Consider the following 19,664-nt stretch of genomic DNA (forward strand, 5'->3'; position numbering starts at 1 on the left):
TAGAGGTTAGGGTTATGTGAACCGTAAATTGACACTGATCAAATGGCATTGAATAACGTGAAAGGATGAAAATGTGTACTTATAGCATGTCAAATGCCGTAAGAACTAACGTGACATACAACACAATTTCATGAGATCAGTCTCCAACAAAATATATTATTAACTGAACATAAACCCAGTGTGTCCATCCAGTCATTGAACCAACTCCATGGGTTTAACTGGTGAATCAATGTTGTAGAAGATGACGGTGTTCCCACGGTAACTACGGAGCCTCTGAACGTCCAAATAGGTCATATCTGATGAACATGAAAAGATGACAAACTAGAGTGTACTGAAATTATTTACATGTATAGATAGGATTAGAGGTTCAGAAGTTACTATACATTTTTGATCAGTAATGTTTTTTTGTCACTGGTGGCTATTTAGGCCTGCTTTTTTTTTTTTTTTCAACTTTTGTCCGCTTCATTATGTTAATTTTAGAAATCACAAAAATAGTTTTGGGTTGTTAAAGGTTAACGTCTAACACAAACAATGGTCTTTGCAGAGGTTTGTAATGTTTTTTTGTGTTTTCATATGGGGAGAGATTTATTACAGGGGGAAATACCTGTTTATTAACATCCAAATTAGTGCCAACAGGGCTTTAGTTCAACCCTTAAAAACCTTGAAGTATTTTTGTGGCAACTTCCAAATGAATTTCTGGACAGCTAACATACCTAAGTAATTTATCACCATTTACTATTATATTATCCTCTGCTTTTTTTTTTTTTTTTTTCAGTTCAGTTTTTTTCTAATATTTAATTCATGTAGATGTTCATAAAAGCTCAGAGTAAATTCAAAGGTTATATCAAAACAGACAGCTAAAGTAAAAGTTACTATTTCTGCTAAATATATCATTAACTGAACATAAAAACAAGCTCCTACGACCATTGTCGTTTGTTAAATGACACAAGTTTTACTGGTGAATCAATGTTGTAGAAGATGACGGTGTTTCCACGGTAACTACGGAGCCTCTGAACATCCAAATAGGTCACATCTGATGACTATGCAAAGACAAAAAACTGTATTTTACACCAATTATTTACATGTATTGATAGGAGTAGGGGATCATCAGGTATTAATCATTTTACATCAGTACAGTAGGTGGATTTTTGGGTCTTTATGGGTTAATCATCAAAAGCAGGAACCTGTCAGTCAACTGAGTATATCCATTTGGTGACAATTGGAGGCCCCTGCAGCGATTCTTACACCTGGATCCTCTGTGAGGCTCCAACTCCACAGCTTCGAGGGTTGTAGATGTATGGACTGGAATACAGATAAACCTGGCAGGTGGTATAACTGATCTAGAATAGCCGGATCTGGATCTAAACTGCTATGTGCATTGGGTTATTTCTGTATTTGCTTTGTGGTTTAAAAAAAAAAAAAAGGGAAAAATCCACCATTTATCTTCCCACTCTGCAGTGTACTGGATGTAAACTATATATTAGTCTTGCAGTTTATGCTCCACTGCACATTATTCGATTGGGTTCTCTGGGACAAATGATGTTTGTCCAGTAGGGGGAGATAGTGCCCCAGCATTGGCCGGTCCGGGTATTCTACAGAATCACTGATTGGAAATAGCAGAGAGCTCTTAAATTGTTAAATTGCTTTCTTTCATGTCTCTCTGTTTGATCATTTTTCACAGATTCTGGTTCGAGATGCGTTATCTTGCACACGAGGGAGGCACGTCTGCCTTTTGTTTTTTTATTATCGTTCGTCTTGATGTGTAGCTGAAAGAAAATGAACAGCAAGAGCAGTAGAGTCAGGTGAAAATAACCTTGATTTCATACTATAATAAAATATAAAGAATTCTTAGGGATGATTAAACATCACACAGACTAATTAGTAATATCACACAAATACCCGTGAAGAACACCTACAAGAAATGAAGAGAATGGAAGAATCGGTTGCGTTAATACACTGAGAAACAAACAAGTCACTTTCATTTGGAGAAAATTAATGGGTTGTTAAAGAGAAATAATGAGAATTCTGTGAAATGACCTTCGTCTAAATCCATTTGCAGTGAATATTACAGACTCTAGACCGCCAGGTAAGTCACTGAACGCAACGCAACGTCGGACTGATTGATTTTTTTTCGCTCCGGCTGCAAAACATGCTGCCAATGAACATGACTGAAACGGTCTGATCCAACAACATGTAATTTATAACAAATCAATTTCATATTAGTCAAAAATTGATTAAAAAAAAAAAAAAGAAAGAGGCAGTGAAATAGAAAAACGTAACACCCAGAGATTAAATTGAGTGATGAGGAAAAAGTTAATACTGTCTGATACAAATATTATTGGGCTAAATTCTCATCCAAAGGCAAAACTGGAGAGTACTTTCTATCAAAGTTACTCCATCATCATCATCAGAACCTTAACCCATAAAGACCCAGTGCTACTTTTATATCAGTTCCCAAATGAATTTTTCTCTCTAATTAACCCTTCTTAAAGGGGTCATATTTTGCTAAACCCACTTTTAATAGTCTTTGGTACCTTTATTTGAGTATTTGGACCCTAATAGTTCATAAAGTTTGAATTTGAACCCTCCAGGTGCTGCAAAGTTATCTTTATATTGATTTTGGCAAAAATCGAGTGGATTTCTACAAACCATTTTAACCTTAAAACGCCAAACGTATCATATTTGAAGCATCTTTGAGTATCTAGAAAAGAGCTATTTAAAACCAATGTATCATTATTATTATTATTATTATTATTATTATTATTATTATTATTATTATTATTATTATTATTATTATTTATTACATGAGTTTTGAAGCCATCTACATGATCAGTGATATTTTTTTTCTTAAAAAACCTGATCTATACAATTAGATACATGCAATACACAGATAATCCACCAGGAGGAGGAATTTGTTCACCAGAGGCCTTTCCAGTGACACTACAAAACTGTCATTAATGAGGAAGGAGGCAGAACTTTGACAAGTTTGAAAAGGAATTACCAATTTGTTAGACATGTTTGTGTTATGTTTTTGTTTGTTCAAAAATAATAATATTTGAGCATGGAGACCCAATGTATCAAATTTGATACAAAATTGAAACTCATACATGGAAATTGATATTTGACAAAAACTTTTTTTGGTTGTTCAGAAGGACCAATAAAGGCTCCAGTTTGAAAGAACTGGAATTTTCTGTCAATGATTTAATGGTTCAGACTTACAGGGTTAATTTCTCCTTAATTTTTACGTCTATAACTAGTTACATCTTGACATTTGCACATATAAGGTCCAGACTTCCGACAAACGTTTCTCAGATTACAAAATAATTGTTTATCAGCAGCAGCGGCTGTAGTAAAAACTGAAAATATGTCCAAACTTCAAGCCGATTACCTAAATTGTTCAGTTGTTGGTTGAACGGGACAGAGCAGCACAGCCAACAACCTAGAGGGGGCGGGGCCTGAAGTGGCTCATGTGCATTTAAAGGGCCAGCGCTCCAAACCACCTTCTGGTGTCATTACTCAGAAATAGGGTTGAAGATGGACCTGTGGAGTTGAATTAATGAAGAATTCAGACCCAAACAGAGCATTTACAGTTTATGTAGACCACAGGGAAATGTTTGAAAATGCATAGTTCCATTTAAAAATGCAAAATATCACTCCTTTAAGATTTTAAGGGTTAAGAAAAGATTAGAGCTGCATGATTTGTCCATAAAGTAAATTTCACAGATTGCTCGTTTAGAAATGTCAAGTCAAATACTTATTGTAATATTATCCTCTGCATTTTTTTTCTGTGGAAATCAGGTATTTTCCTATATTTACTCCACTGATCATGTTCATAAAACTGAAAAACTAAAGTAAATTCGAAGGATATTATAGCAAAACAGAGAAAACTGAAGATAAAGTGACTATTTCAGTAAAATATATCATTAACTGAACATAAAAACAAGCGCCTACAACCATTGCCATTTGTTAAACGACATGAGTTTTCAGTATTGTAGAAGATGACGGTGTTTCCGTGGTAACTACAGAGCCTCTGAACATCCAAATGGGTCATATCTGATGACCCTGAAAAGACGACAAACTGTATTTTACACCAATTATTTACATGTATTGATAGGATTAGTGGATCACCTGGTATTAGACGTATTAGATCGGTGGATGATTTTGGTCTGTGGTGGAGGTTTGGGTATTTATGGGTTCTTTTACAAGGGAGTCCTGGCCAAAATAGGCAGCAGCAAATACAATACACAGTTAAATGATTACACAGTTAAAACACATGTAACAAACACATTTAACAATCAGTGGATCAGCAGGTATTAAACAGTTCAGTAGATGGATTTGTTCGCCAGTGGCTGTTTGGGTCTTTATGGGTTAAAGTTACACTGGTATACACTGTGATGTAAACACATAATCATCATTTTCATCTGCGTTTTCCGTGAGTAAACAATAGACGCTCCGATGATGTTGTCTGTTGCTAACAACGCTAAAGTCTGCATCACAGCAGAGATGAAGTAAATGTTTCGCCACATTAACTGCAGATATGAGGCTCTCATAAGGAGGGATGTCACTGCTGCTTTTTGCTGTCTTGTCAGTGCTACAGGGAAAAGATATTACCATTGCTGCGGAAGAGATCCCAAGTAATCAGTCAACATATTACGATGTGTCACCGCAACCTCACACATCATTGTTTTCATTAGTTTTACTCACATAATGTCATCTTCGTTGTCCAGACAGATGGTAAAGCAGTCACTTGCGGTGGCAGCCATTATAAAAGTTTTATTGCTGAGCCCAGACTGTGGAGGAGCCTCTTCCCCATCCACCAGCTTAACCCCCAAACACTTTAAATCCAGCTATAAATTCTCCTTTATCCTTCGGCATCTGATTTTGTGTCTTTTTTTTCGTGCACACCTTGTAGTGCTCCCCACTGTCGCTCCATAGTTAATTTCCTAATGAAGTAATTACATCAGCAGCAGGCTTTTACTAGGAACTTATTTCCATAAAAAAGGACTTTAGCTGTAATTTGTGTTAGCTTTAAAATGTAAATCTGTTATTTTTTACATTCTTTTTCTCAGCTCTGTTTCAGGATTTAACCCATAAAGACCCAAACATCCACCTTTAACCAAAACCATCTACTGATCGAAACTGTTTAATAACTTGTCATCCACTAATCCTATCAATACATGTAGATAATTGGTGTAAAATGCAGTTTGTCGTCTTTTCATGGTCATCAGATGTGACCCATTTGGACGTTCAGTGGCTCTGTAGTTACCATGGAAACACTGTCGTCTTCTACAACATTGATTCACCAGTAAAACCCATGGACTTTGAGCAATGACAGTGGATGGAGACACTTGTTTTATGTTTAGTTTGCTCAGTTATTGATATCTTTGCTGAAAAAAAGTCACTTTTTCTTAAGCGTGCTCTGTTTCTGATATACAGGGTTCCTATGGGTTTCAACTCGTTAAATGTAAGACTTCTTAAAACCTTTTTAAGACTACTAAGACAGAATTTAATCTCCACTTCACGGCCATACTGGCAAAAAATTTGTGACTCCTAGAATTTAGGAAAATTTATTTACTCCAAGGCCTTGATTCCCACTGTTCTTAGTCATTCCTCGCCAGGGGCTGCAAAGTTAGTGATAATTGGTTCCTAATTTCAATATAAATTGTCAGGTTGGAATAGATGGAACTGGGTCGATTAACAGTACTTTCTTTGCAGTTTGGACATTTAACAGACACATTGAAACACAATACGACGAACAAGTTTATGGCAATACAATTTAAAGACCTACCTTATCAACTGTAATACCTTTTTAAAGGAGTAATATTTTGTTTTTGAATGGAATTATGCATTTTAAAACATTTCCCTGTGGTCTACATGAACTGTAAATGCTCTGCTTGGGTCTGAATTCTTCCTTAATTCAACTCCACGGGTCCATCTTCAACCCTATTTCTGAGTAATGACACCAGAAAGGTGGTTTTGAGCACTGGCCCTTTAAATGCACATGAGCCACTTCAGGCCCCGCCCCCTCCAGGTTGTTGGCTGTGCTGCTCTTTCCAGTTCAACCAACAACTGAACATTTTAGGTAATCAACTCGAAGTTTGGACATATTTTCAGTATGGACTACAACCACTGCTGCTGACAAACAATTATGTCATACTCGGAGAAATGTTCCACAGAAGTCTTGACCTTGTATGTGCAAATGTAGTGATGTAACTAGTTAAAGATGTCACTAATTAAGCCGGAATTCAAACAGGTTGTAGAAATCCACTCAGTTTTGCCAAAATGAACATAAAGATAGCTTTGCAGCACCTGGAGGGTTCAAATTCAAACTATATGAACTATTTGGGTCCAAATACACAAATAAATGAACCGAAGACTAATAAAAGTGGGTTTAGCAAAATATGACCCCTTTAAAGACTTTATTAAGGTATTAATTAAATGCATATTTGTAAATTCTGGACTTTTAAGACCCTGTGGGAACCCTGGATATAAAGACCATCAACGTTAATCTGAACATCTACATGATCGATGAATGAAATACCTGATTTTCTCTGAAAAATTACAAAATATGTAGGACGATACTATAACAAATGGTGATAAATCACTTAAGAAAGGTTAAATAGAGAGAAAAATTCATTTGGGAACTGACGCAAAATTCGAATTAGGTCTTTATGGGTTAAAGAATGTACTTTTCTACATCTGTGCCTTTGTTGATGAGGAAGATTTAAGACAAAGCTGGCAGCCTATTTTACTCTTTACACCTTGTAATCATTATCTTTGCCTGTGGTTAGAAATGCAAATAGGAATATTGATTCTTTCTTTTCCCAGACTTTACTTAAACTTGTTGTACACTTGACATGAACTCTAAAATGCAGCTAACGTGGCCTATTTATATCCCATGCTGTAGTAAACAGTGTAGAAGAGGTAAAAATCTGGATTCATTGTTATCTGTGTTATTTGTTTTCCTGTATCTCACAGCAGCTGCAGCACTATCTGCACCTCCTCAAAAATTCATCCATTAAAAACCCTTATAGAATGCCATTTCAGAAAACTATGCAACATATATATTAGTATCAGGATATTTTTTACAGTGTACAGCTAGGGGTCTGTGAGGAGATATTCACTGAATCTGATTTGAAAAAAAAAAAAAAAAAGAACTATTCATATTCATTAATATCTAAAACCAAACCATAACTTCATAGAGTAGAAGGAGCCTATACAGGACTCACTGTTTGATTTCTGTGATGACAATCCAGTGAAAAATAGGAAATGGTGAGGTTTAATATATGCTTATATTAAAGGGGTCATATTTATCGAAACCCACTTTGATTAGTTGTTGGTTCATTACCTCCACCAAGGAGGTTATGTTTTTGCTGGTGTTGGTTTGTCTGTCTCGGGGGGGCACTGATCTGCCTTGGTGGAGGTCTGCGATCTCCAAGTGCTTCTTGTTTATTTGTGTATTTGGACCCTAATAGTTCATAAAGTTTGAATTTGAACCCTCCAGGTGCTGCAAAGCTATCTTTATATTCATTCCGGCAAAAACCGAGTGGATTTCTACAACCTGTTTTAATTCCTTATTAATTTGTTATGTCTTATAACTAGTTATGTCACGACATTTGCACATATACGGTCAAGATTTCCGACGAACATTTCTCTGAGTACGATATATGTAATTGTTTATCAGCTGCAGCGTTTGTAGTCCATATGGAAAATACATTATGTCCAAACTTTGAACTGATTCCCTAAAATGTTCAGTTGTTGGTTGAACGGGACAGAGCAGCACAGCCAACAACCTGGAGGGGGTGGGGCCTGAAGTGGCTCATTTCCATTTAAAGGGCCAGCGCTCAAAATGACCTTTCTGGTGTCATTACTCAGAAAGAGGGTTGAAGATGGACCTGTGGAGTTGAATTAATGAAGAATTCAGACCCAAGTAGAGCATTTACAGTTTATGTAGACCACAGGGAAATGTTTGAAAATGCATAATTACCTCCGCCAAGGAACAGCTGAGGTTTTCATCTGGGGTTGTCTGTCTGTTTGTTTGTTAGCAGGATACCTCAAAAAGTTTTGGATGGATTTTCATGAAATTTTCAGGAAATGTTGATACTGGTACAAAGAGCAAATTTTGGTGGTGATTTTGGGGGGGACTGATCTGCCTTGGTGGAGGTCTGCACTTTCCGAGTGCTTTTCTAGTTCCATTTAAAAACGCAAAGTATCACTCCTTTAAGTCTTTGAGGGTTAATGTAGTGTGGCTCAACTTTGTAAAGTTAATAATGTGGCTAGTCAGAGAAAAAAAAAAAAAAAAAAAAAATTGAAGGTCTTCCTTTTAAGGTTCTTTTTTATTCCAGTCTTCCCAAACTCAGTGACAGCTATTTACAGAATATTAACAGGAAAAATAAAAAGAAATAACTAAAAAAAAAAAAAAACTCTTTGCAGACTGACAAAACACCCACAATGTGTCGTCAGCTTTTTCAGACCCCCAACAAAGACAAAATGGCCGACATATATAGGGAAAAGCCCCTCCCGCTGGGCATGACCCACAGCAATCAATTAAACAAACATGATTTTTCCTCAGAAAATCACAATAAGATGAAACCTCAAAACACAAGAGAAATAAAGAAAAATACCCCTTTAACCTTTCCACTCTATTTTTATCATATACCACTCTCTACCAGAGAGAAATAACCTTAATAAGTGGAAACCACTAATTAAATGGTCAGGTGACCATTTTCCCGCCCGACGCCCCCTTTATTAAACAGCAGCACTAGCTATGCCCCTATTTGGCCAGCTCGGGGTCAGTTTGCAGGAAGCAGCGCATGTGGTGAGTGTACAGCCTGAGTGTCGAATGTGTGCACATGTTGATGTGTAGAACAAACAAGTGTGCACCCTTGTACGAACTACTGTGTGTGTGTGTGTGTGCGCGCGACGTGTACTTGTGTGGATGTGTGTAGCGTGTACCTGTGTGACACGTATTGTGTGTGCGTGTATTGGGTGTGTGTGTGTGTGGCGTGTACATGTGCATCGTGTAGTGTGTGTGGTGTGTACTTGTGCGTCGTGTATTGTGTGTGTGCGGGTGTGTGTGTGTGTGTGTGTGAGTGCGCACTGTCCGCACTCAGTAAAGGGGATGCTCCGTCACAGTTAAGAAAAGATTAGAGCTGCATTATGGCCGCAGCGGCAACAAACACGGAAACAGCTTCATTGCCTCTTGCTATTGCAGCTGCGTGGAGCTCCACTTCCCACAATGCACGTTGCAAAAAATTTCCGAAAATGCTCGAGTGACCTACTGGTACTATTTGTGAACACATGGAGTGTTTATGGTGGAGTACATTTCGAAATTGTTATCCATGAGGGAAGAGATTCAGGTGTGTAATCATGGAAAGACTTACGGATTTGTGATACTTAAGCTATGACTCGAGTTTTATTGATTTTATGAAAAATTGGTGACGGAAGCCATTCACAGCTTTAAGTATGGCCACCCCAGGTCTGTTGGGGTTGATTCTGCCTCTATTGGTCATTCAGGTTACTACAGTTTCTAGCACTGATGTTGGTGTTTGATCACAACCAACCAACTGAGAAACCTGAGTCTAAATGATTCTCTTCCTGAAGGGGAAAGACATTCAATGACAACAGAACCTGTCACACTACCAAACAAATGAGAAGACGGCAGCCGTGAAGGTCAGGAAAGAATTATTCAGAAAACGAAGACTACATGAAAAAAACACCCACCAGTGTTAAGAAGAAATTATCTCCGTTTCATATTATAGTCATTGTCACGTAGCAACAGCAACATCAAACAAAAATGCTTGAGCACGCTTGGCAGGATTTGGGGGAAAAAATTAAAACCAAGACTTTGATCTGCGAAGGAGGGCTGTGCATGTTTGCAGGCAATGAGGTGTCGTTAACTAAAAATCACCTGGGAGGAGAGAGTCGGTGTTAAACTGCAAGAAAAGAGCTTCGGTAAGAATGAGGAAATAGAAATGACCTTCCGGGCAATAACCAGCGGTGTGCGGTAAAGGTCAGAATCAGAGGAGCAGAAAACTGGAACAGCAACAACGACAGACATGGGAAAGTCAGTGCCACAGGATGTTCAGACCCACGCGGAAAGCTAAAAAGAACCGAAAAAGCATTACGTCAAGCAAGAAGAAACAGGTGGCTGAGAGAAAATGACAAGCCCACTCCTTTGGAAGCAAATGTAGAAAGAGTGAGGCAGCTAGAGACATCAGATAAAGGCTGAAAAACAAGAGCACCTTAATGGATAACTTCAGAATTCTATTAGAGGAGAAACACAATGACGCTGAAAGAGACAAGACAAGGACAAAGTATTGGAAGAAAAAGACAAATTACAGATAAACATCGATAATTGTGTGTGTGTGTGTGTGTGTGTGTGTGTGTGTGTGTGTGTGTGTGTGTGTGTGTGTGGAGAAGAGATAAAAGCAGAGAGGGAAAAAAACAGCCAGGAGATGGGCAAATTAAAAAAAAGTTAGTAAAAATATAATAAACGTGCCTCACAATTCTCAGTCGATGTTTTTTTTTTTGTTTTTTTTTAATTCATTTGTACTTGATGGAAACTGATAATTATTTTGTCTAAATTATACTCGGTGCAAACAAAAGCCTTTCAGAAATCTTGGCAGCTATTGAAAAGAAAAGATAAGAAAAAAAAAAAAAATCAAGTGACTTCATTTATTGGTTGGTTAACTTTTATTCTTTTATTCGAACATGACAATACTACGAAGAGGAAGCTGTTTATTCTTATTATCCCAGTGTGTGATGTTCCACGGTGTAATCTCCAACTGTACAAAAACGGGCCACAAACGATGACATGTGGTGATGCTTTGTCAAGACCAACAACAGGTAAAAACACTGGGGGAGAAATTACCGATAAGATGGCGTATAAACAGACGGGGCCTGCTGTGATCCTCGTAGCGGTGGTCTTTACCGAACGATGACACGTCTGATACTGTGAGAAACTTTTTTGCTGTAGGAGCTCTCGGTTTTACGCCACGTCCAGCAACACAACCGGGTTTAAAAACAGCATCTGGCACTTAACCAGCTTTTTTCATTGCACTGTACAATGGTATTTTGCAATGACAATAAATTCTATTCTATTCTATTCTATTCTATTCTATTCTATAGCGTTTTCCCATCTTTGTCCAACAGAAATGACCAGATGAGCAAATTAATGCAATTATCCAGTCCAAATTAACATCAAAATGCTCCGATGTGACTAAAATATCTCCATTCTAAGACTCATCAGCCACATTTACCTAAATACTGAAATGTAAAAGTAGCTATCCTGCAGTAAAATGGCCCAATCATTGTTTTATTCTTTCTTTTATGATTAATTTCCTGCTCTAGATGATTGAGGTGGAGCTCATTTGGCTTAGTCGCTGTACTGTTGGTGGTTTAATTCACACCGATGCATGGTATTATAGAGGATTACATGTTTCTAGTACTGAAAAGTCAGTTCTCATAGTTTTTTGTGTGTATAAGAGATTTTTATAGCTGTTTAATGTTGGCTGTAGATCCAAATGCAGCAGCTTTGAAGAACCTTCTTGTATTGGAACACATATGATCTTACTGTAGCTCAAATATGAATAAATAGGCAATAAATAGAACCAACTACTGGGCTTTAATATGTGTTTGGATTAAAAAGGTCCCCTTCGAGTGCACTGAACAGCCTTATAAAGCTTAAAAACTTCTTATTGTTGTTTAAGGTTAAGGAAGAAAAAGAGTTATTCCGGTTACACCTTACACCATCATCCCTTGAACTTACTGCTAACCTTCTTGCTTCTAAACACATGATTTTAGTTAAAATATGAGTTATCAGACATAGTAAGTACAATGAAGTAGCTCCAGTCTTAGATATACAAAGAACTTTTCAGAAGAAGTTCCTGAGGCAACTAGTGAAGTTTTGAAGTGTGTGAATCATAGGTTTTCTAAAGCACTTCACTGAATTGGCTCTTCAAAGAACACCTTAAAAGGTTTTATTTTCAGAAACTATAGCACTTTTCCACTAATGGCACCAACTTTTCTTTTTTCTTGACTAGGGTACCAGTACGTTGCAGTTCCATTGTCGGTATAATACTACCTCGGCATATCTGGTCACCATCACAACACAACATACACAATTATGATCATCTTCAGTGTGATTGCAGGCATGAATGAGGTAACAATAGGGGAGGATGATATGTGCAATTTAGAGTGTGGTTTTGGAAAGAAAACAGTATTTTCCAATTATTTCCGATGGACATGACACATGGAGGCAAAATGGCGCTCGTACACACTCAGCCCCTTCAGACGAGTTGTGTCTTTCAGTGTTATGCAAGTTACTTCCAAAGTGTAATACATTACAGATTACTTGTTACTGTTATTTAAAAGCAGTGGTGTAGTCCAGAGTATATGACGGTATACAGAGTATACCCACTTATTTTTCCGTGATCATTGCTTATACCCACTTCTGATTCCCCCAGATGTGCACCATTCAGTAGTATCTGAGCCAAATTGCCCATGCTTACGCCTAGGATGGTGAAGCCATGACCCGCCCTACTCGGCCTCTAATTGGATAATACTTGGTACCTTTACTGATTAGATTGGTTAACTTTAGGCATAAGGACTAATGAGCCAATCAGAGGCAGAGTAGGGCGGGTCATTCCGAGGAAAATATTGCTTACTTAGCACTGGCCACGTCTGGAACCTGATTGGCCACCTCAGGTGCCAGTGCCATCCCAGTTGATTGACAGGTCACTGCACGTCTCATTGAAAGATGTGCAATTATTGGAAATGCGAACAAGAAAGGCAGAATAAATGTCTTTGAAATGAGTGACACATATCAAGAGAACCTACTTACATGGAATATATAATTCTGAGGCAAGTTTTACGGTGGTTTCAGAATGAGTCACTGTTTTAACCCTTTCATGCATTCTGGTCACTACAGTGGACACTTATTCTACAGCTGTTCTCTTGTATATTCATGGGTTTTGTTGTTTTAATTCCATATCAGCCAACACAGTAGACGCTTATGCACCATCCCATAATACACTGCAATTCATACCATTACTGTAACTTTGCTGTTCTAGATAAACCTGATCTGCACCAACATGTTTCAGTGTAAATCAATTATTTATTAGAAAAAAAAAAGGTGTTTTGTTTTTGGTTTTTTTTTGCATATTATCTCCATGAAAAAAGTAGTAATTAGCCTTAGAATATGTTAAAATGTGAGAAAACATCAGATTTTATTTCATTGTTTTAATATCAACTTCTGATATTGGGTTTTAAACACATTTCTTTACTTCAAAATTAAATGCATGGACATTTTTGTAACTCCATGAAAAAAAAACAAACAACTTGATCGCATTGTTTTATTTTTTCCATGCCTATGGAGGAATAAAAACACTCAAGAAAAAAATCTTAACTAAGGTTCTCATAATTAATGGATGAAAGGGTTAAACTACTGGCCATAAGACTGCACATTTAGATAAGAGATGTTGCCAATAGTTCAACACTGTGAGTAGGCTAACATGAAAGGCTAATGTTATCCTATGTTGCTGAAACTGTTTCTAAAACAGCATTTTTCTGCACTACATTTATATATATATATATATATATATATATATATATATATATATATATATATATATATATATATATCTGTACAGTATATTAAAAAGGGCAAAAATTGAGAGTATTCCCACTTCTCCAGGGACCACCACGCCACTGTTTAAAAGTAATTCCTTACTTTCTAGTATTACTGTCTCAGAACTGTAATGCGTTGCATAACTCCTGTATAGCCCGCCCCCGCCCCCAATACAAGAGATAGTAGAGCCTTGAGATGCATACATTTGCACCCTGAAGTACATGTGGACGAATAGCTCAGTAAGTTACACGACAGTCTATGATGTTCGAATCCCAGCAGGAACACTTGCACTTTGTTCCAACATTTTTCATGTTCAAACAGGGGGTGCAGCGCTGAAGACACCAGTAGATAAATCCGCAATCGATAAAGAATTCTAACTAATCATAGAAACGTTAGCTTACCTTGTCATTGCACAGGGATCATGCTAACTAGCTTCTTGAAAGCAGGTTCAGGGTTAGTAATCAGCATACATTCATGTTGCAAGTGTACCATCTTCTGCCGTCTTCACCCATTGGCTGAACATAAACAAGAAATAGAACTTTCCTGATGCATTTTTGATTCCTTAAGGCAGTGTTTTTCAACCTTGGGGTTGGGACCCCACATGGGGTCGCCTGAAATTTCTAGTAATTGATAAAAATAAAAACTTACTCATAAACAGGTGAGTTGACAGAGACAATCCCAATACATAACAGACATGACAAACTGAAGCTGAAACTGAAGCACTGTGGTTCTGTTTATCTTTCAAATGTTCATTGTGGTTGGTTTCAGATGCTGCAGCTCTTTCATAATTCATAGTTGGAGTTCTTGTTTGTTCAGTATTAATTGTCAGCCTTGGAAATCCAAGCTGGACTGACTGTACATATCCTGACCAAGGAAAATCAAATTATCACTTTGTGCAGTAATCTACACCTGGCTTTTCTGCCTCCGTCCATAATAGTATACATTATATAGACTAAATATCATCTAAAATTAACATTTATTTGTAACGTAGTATAGCAAACTATTACATGATCAAAAACAAATTAATTTTAGCAAAAAAAAAAAGTCTCTGATTTGAATGTCTGGGGTCGCCAGAAATTTGCGACGTTAAAATGGGGTCACGAGCCAAAAAAGATTGGGAACCACTGCCTTAAGGTCGTATGATTTTACTGTTTTTTTTTGTTGTTGTTTTCATTTGGTTGTTGTTTTTTTTCATTTGAGCAATTAAGTTATGGCCTAAAATGGTGCTGTAACACAAGCACTATTGAACATGTACAGAGTAAAATATTACTGAAAATTGATTAGTAATGCCTTACACTACTGCACTACAGCAAAAAGTAATATGTTACTGCAATGCATTACTTTTGTATTGCGTTACTCCCAACACTGCTTTCAATGGACATCATAGGAGCACTTCAAAAGCGAAGCTAAAATGTGTTGATCTCCAGCTGTGGTACAGGTAATAAATTTGAACTTATATAGTGAGATTTTTTGCAAAATAAACATCCGTTAATTTTGTTTCCAAAGGTTTGACTTTTATGTAGATTTCATCCCAGTTGATCCGTGTATAAACTGCTATGTTTCTGATTTTCTCTTATAAAAACAGGTGAGTAACATAATTTACAATCACATGATACCAACCATTTGGCATTTAATGATAATGAATTAGATTTATATAGTGCTTTTCTATGAATGCATACTCTTAGCACATACAGTGGATGTATTATTCATTCATTCATTGACTAGGATAGAGCGAGATTTGAACTGACAACCTTTCAGTTATTGGATGACCTGCTCTACCTCCTGAGCCATGGCCGCCCCATTTACATAGTGGAAGGAAAAACTAATGGTGATAATTTCTTTCAAAACACTCAAGGACACTTTACACAGCACAGACAAAACAAGAAATAAAAAAGCTATGCAGAAAAAAAGACAATATACTGTCTATACTAATGCATTGCTAGAAAGTAGCATAGAAAATTTAGACCTGATATAACAATTCGGAAAGCTAGATTAGTAGATGGGAAGAGAGTCAATGTTCTGAATGTCTTATGGGAGAGGATTTCAGAGACGAGGAACAGATCGACTGAAGCCTCTAAACCCCATGGAGGACCAACTGGCAGATGGAATGGAGGCTTGGAAGGAAGAGGATGATCTGAGAGGACGGGAGGAAGTATAAATCTGAGGGAGCTCGGAAAGGTATGGAGGTACGAGATCATGAAAGGCCTTGAAAGTGAGGAGCAGAATCTTGAGATCGATGAACATGAAGCCAGGGATGAGGCTTAAAAATGGGCGAGATGTGTCCAGTGGAAGGAGTTGTGGTGACGGTTAGGGGTGGAAGAAAATATGGGTTCTGCAATATATTGTGATATTTCCTTTTACAATACTGTATTGATATTAAAAAGTAATGTATCGATATTTTTAGGTATTTATTCAAATGCAGATATTGTGGAAGTTCATTTTAGTTTTTTGTTTTTTCTTTAGATTTTCTTTATTATTCTTTAACTCTTTTATTAAATAATGGTAGTTCCTTTGTTGGAATTGCACAAAAATAATGTTCTGATGTTAGTTATGAACGAATAGAATATGAACATTTGAGCAGGATCTTAAACTGTATTGTCTGTAAAACATAATTTAAGTTTTAACACAGGAACATTTTGCGATATAGCATTAGATCCAATAAAAATGTGTTTAGTATTTGTGCAGATTTCTGGTGTAATTCAATTCTTCCAGGAAATAATCTAAAAAAAAAAAAAAAAAAAAGAAAACCAATAAAAAAATTGCCTTTTTAACAGTCTCGTGATATATTGTGATATATCGTATCGTGATCCTAGTATTGTGATTTGTATTGTAGATTGTTGCCAGTACACACCCCTAGTGACGGTGGTATGATGTGAGCAGCTGGAATCTGAAATAAATGAAGTTTAGGGAGAGATTTGAGCAGTAAATCAAAGAGGAGAGGTTGGCAGCAGTAACCAAAGCATGAACCAGAATGGCTCTTCTGTGAGAGTGCACCTGTAATGGTCATGTTTATGACATTAATTGTACTTTGTGTATTATAAGCAAGAGAGGTGCAAATTTGGGGAAAAAAATGGCCATAAATACACTACATGTGGAGTTGTGGCTACCCGATCCGTACCCGGAAACGGAATTGGTACCTCGTATGTGCAAAATCACATCACATCCATCATTCTTTGTTGTCATTTACAGCTGATTCCATGCACATTACTGTTAATATAATGAATAAAGATATAAGGACAAAAAACTGTCAATATAACAATAATATATAAAAACTAGAAAAGCACACAAAAAGCGCAGACCTCCGCCAAGGCAGATTAGTCCCCCGCCCGATCACCACCAAAATTTTATCATTTGTTCCTCGTGCCAGAATCAACATTTCCTGAAAATTTCATCAAAATCCGTCCATAACTTTTTGAGCTATCTTGCTAACAGACAGACAAACAAACCCCGATGAAAACCGAGGTAATAAAGGTATAATGGAGAAAAAAAAATCTGTTAATATAACAATAATATATAAAAATAACATGCCGCCATTGCATGAAATTCTTGGCAGTTTCTGTAGGTTCTGTAGAAAAAACTCAGGCTAGTTTTCTCCTCCTCTAGGTAGTGGGCCGGACCCCAGTGTCTCATTTTTTATCAATATCAAGAAGCAGTGTATGATTTTTTTTTTTTTTTTTTGCATGATGATATAGTAAAAAAAATTGTTCAAACTCTGTATAAACTGTTTCTTTCATTGCCTCGTGCACCAACGTGAAATATAGTCTTTTAAACACTTTTAATTTTGAGCGGGCAAACCGCCAGGACAGCTAAATGATAATGAGCAATTTGCGATAAGTTTCATGGACAACCAGGATCCACTTTTGAAGATGAAGCAAGTAAATGTTCTCAATAATAAATTGATCCTTTTGCTTAAACAATGCTGATTTACATTTCTAAAATGGAAATATTGTCAGACTGTCATGAATAGCACATAAAAAACAAAACACGTGACAGGATGTAGACGCGTTTCTCTGTGGGGTACCGACCCGGTGATGTGTCATATGCGTAAGCTACTGTGTCACAGTTAGATGATGTCATAAGTGAGCGACAAGTGTGACTGTGGGCAACAAACGTCGTAACTCCTCAAATACAAGTTTCCGAAGGTAAGAAGGGAAAGGAAATGAGGTGCACAACAACGGGAGACGAGCCGAGTCGAACCGGTTCCATGTAGTAGAAATGCGGCAATAGAGGAATTAGTAAAGCGTCTTTAGTTTCACTTTCACTGTACGCCCCCCCACCCCCATCGCCCCAGACCGGCCCAGTGTCATCTGTTATTATTATTTGTACATACTGTATATGCTATATTTTCTGTGCAGAGATGGAAATATAAAAGACAGTTAATGCAAACACACCCGTTTGTACTCTTTTATTCCCTCACCCAATGAGAATCGATAAGGAATTGGATCGATAAGCAATATCGATAATGGAATCGGATTCGTTAAATTCTTAACAATTCCCATCCCTAGTGGTGAGGGGTTTTACTGCCTTAAAACATGTACAGGGTGGGGAAGCAAAATTTACAATGAACATTTAGTTGTTTTTTCTCAGCAGGCACTACGTCAATTGTTTTGAAACCAAACATATACTGATGTCATAATCATACCTAACACTATTATCCATACCTTTTCAGAAACTTTTGCCCATATGAGTAATCAGGAAAGCAAACATCAAAGAGTGTGTGATTTGCTGAATGCACTCGTCACACCAAAGGAGATTTCAAAAATAGTTGGAGTGTCCATAAACACTGTTTAGAATGGAAAGAAGAGAATGACTATGAGCAAAACTATTACCAGAAAGTCTGAAAGATACTATTAAAGAAGAATGGGAGAAGTTGTCACCCCAATATTTGAGGAACACTTGCGCAAGTTTCAGGAAGCGTGTGAAGGCAGTTATTGAGAAAGAAGGAGGACACATAGAATAAAAACATTTTCTATTATGAAAATTTTGTTGTGGCAAATAAATTCTCGTGACTTTCAATAAACTAATTGGTCATACACTGTCTTTCAGTCCCTGCCTCAAAATATTGTAAATTTTGCTTCCCCACCCTGTATAATAATTGTAAAAAATAAAGCTGACTACTTTGCGGATTTCGCCTATTGCGGGTTATTTTTAGACCATAACCCCCGCAATAAACAAGGGACCACTGTACTCTGGTTTGTGTGTATTTGTGTCTTCAGGAAAAATGCACATCATTAAACAATGACATCACCCTCCATTTTGTTTCATGTCTGTTATGTGTATGTGTAATGAATGCACTTGAAACATCAAATCCAGGTGTATAAATCAGTGTATGACCTGCAGTAGATGGAGGTCAGCATGGATAACTTTTGGAGATAGACCAGACTGGTGTTATGAACCACTAATCCTTCAATACATATAAATAATTCAGGTAAAATGCAGTTTCTCAGCTTTTCATCATCAGATATGACCCATTTGGACGTTCAGAGGCTCCGTAGTGAACGTGAAAACACAAGGCATCTTCTGCAACATTGATTCACCAGTAAAACCCATGGAGATGATAACGGTTGTAGCTGCCTGTTTTTGATATATGCTGCTGAGAAATACACTTTTTCTACAGTTTTCTCTGTTTTGACATAATAACCTTTGGAAGTACTCGGAGCTTTTATGAACATCTACACAATCAGTGAATTAAATACCTGATTTTCACAGAAAAAATGCAAAATACGGAGGGTAATATTGTAATTAATGGTGATAATGGTTAAGTGTATAGATAAATTATTTTGGATGTTGGCACAAAAATAGTTGTAGGTCTTTGAAGGAGTGATATTTAGCTTTTTTTTAATGGAATTTAGCATTTTAACACATTTCCCTGTGAACCTGTAAACCTATCAATACATGTAAATAATAGGTGTAAAATGCAGTTTGTTTTCGTTTCATGGTCATCAGATGTGACCCATTTGGACGTTCAGTGGCTCTGTAGTTACCATGGAAACACCGTCATCTTCTACAACATTGATTCACCAGTAAAACCCAT

This window comes from Sphaeramia orbicularis, chromosome 20 (assembly GCF_902148855.1).
Source record: "Sphaeramia orbicularis chromosome 20, fSphaOr1.1, whole genome shotgun sequence".
In the NCBI taxonomy this organism is placed as follows: domain Eukaryota; kingdom Metazoa; phylum Chordata; class Actinopteri; order Kurtiformes; family Apogonidae; genus Sphaeramia; species Sphaeramia orbicularis.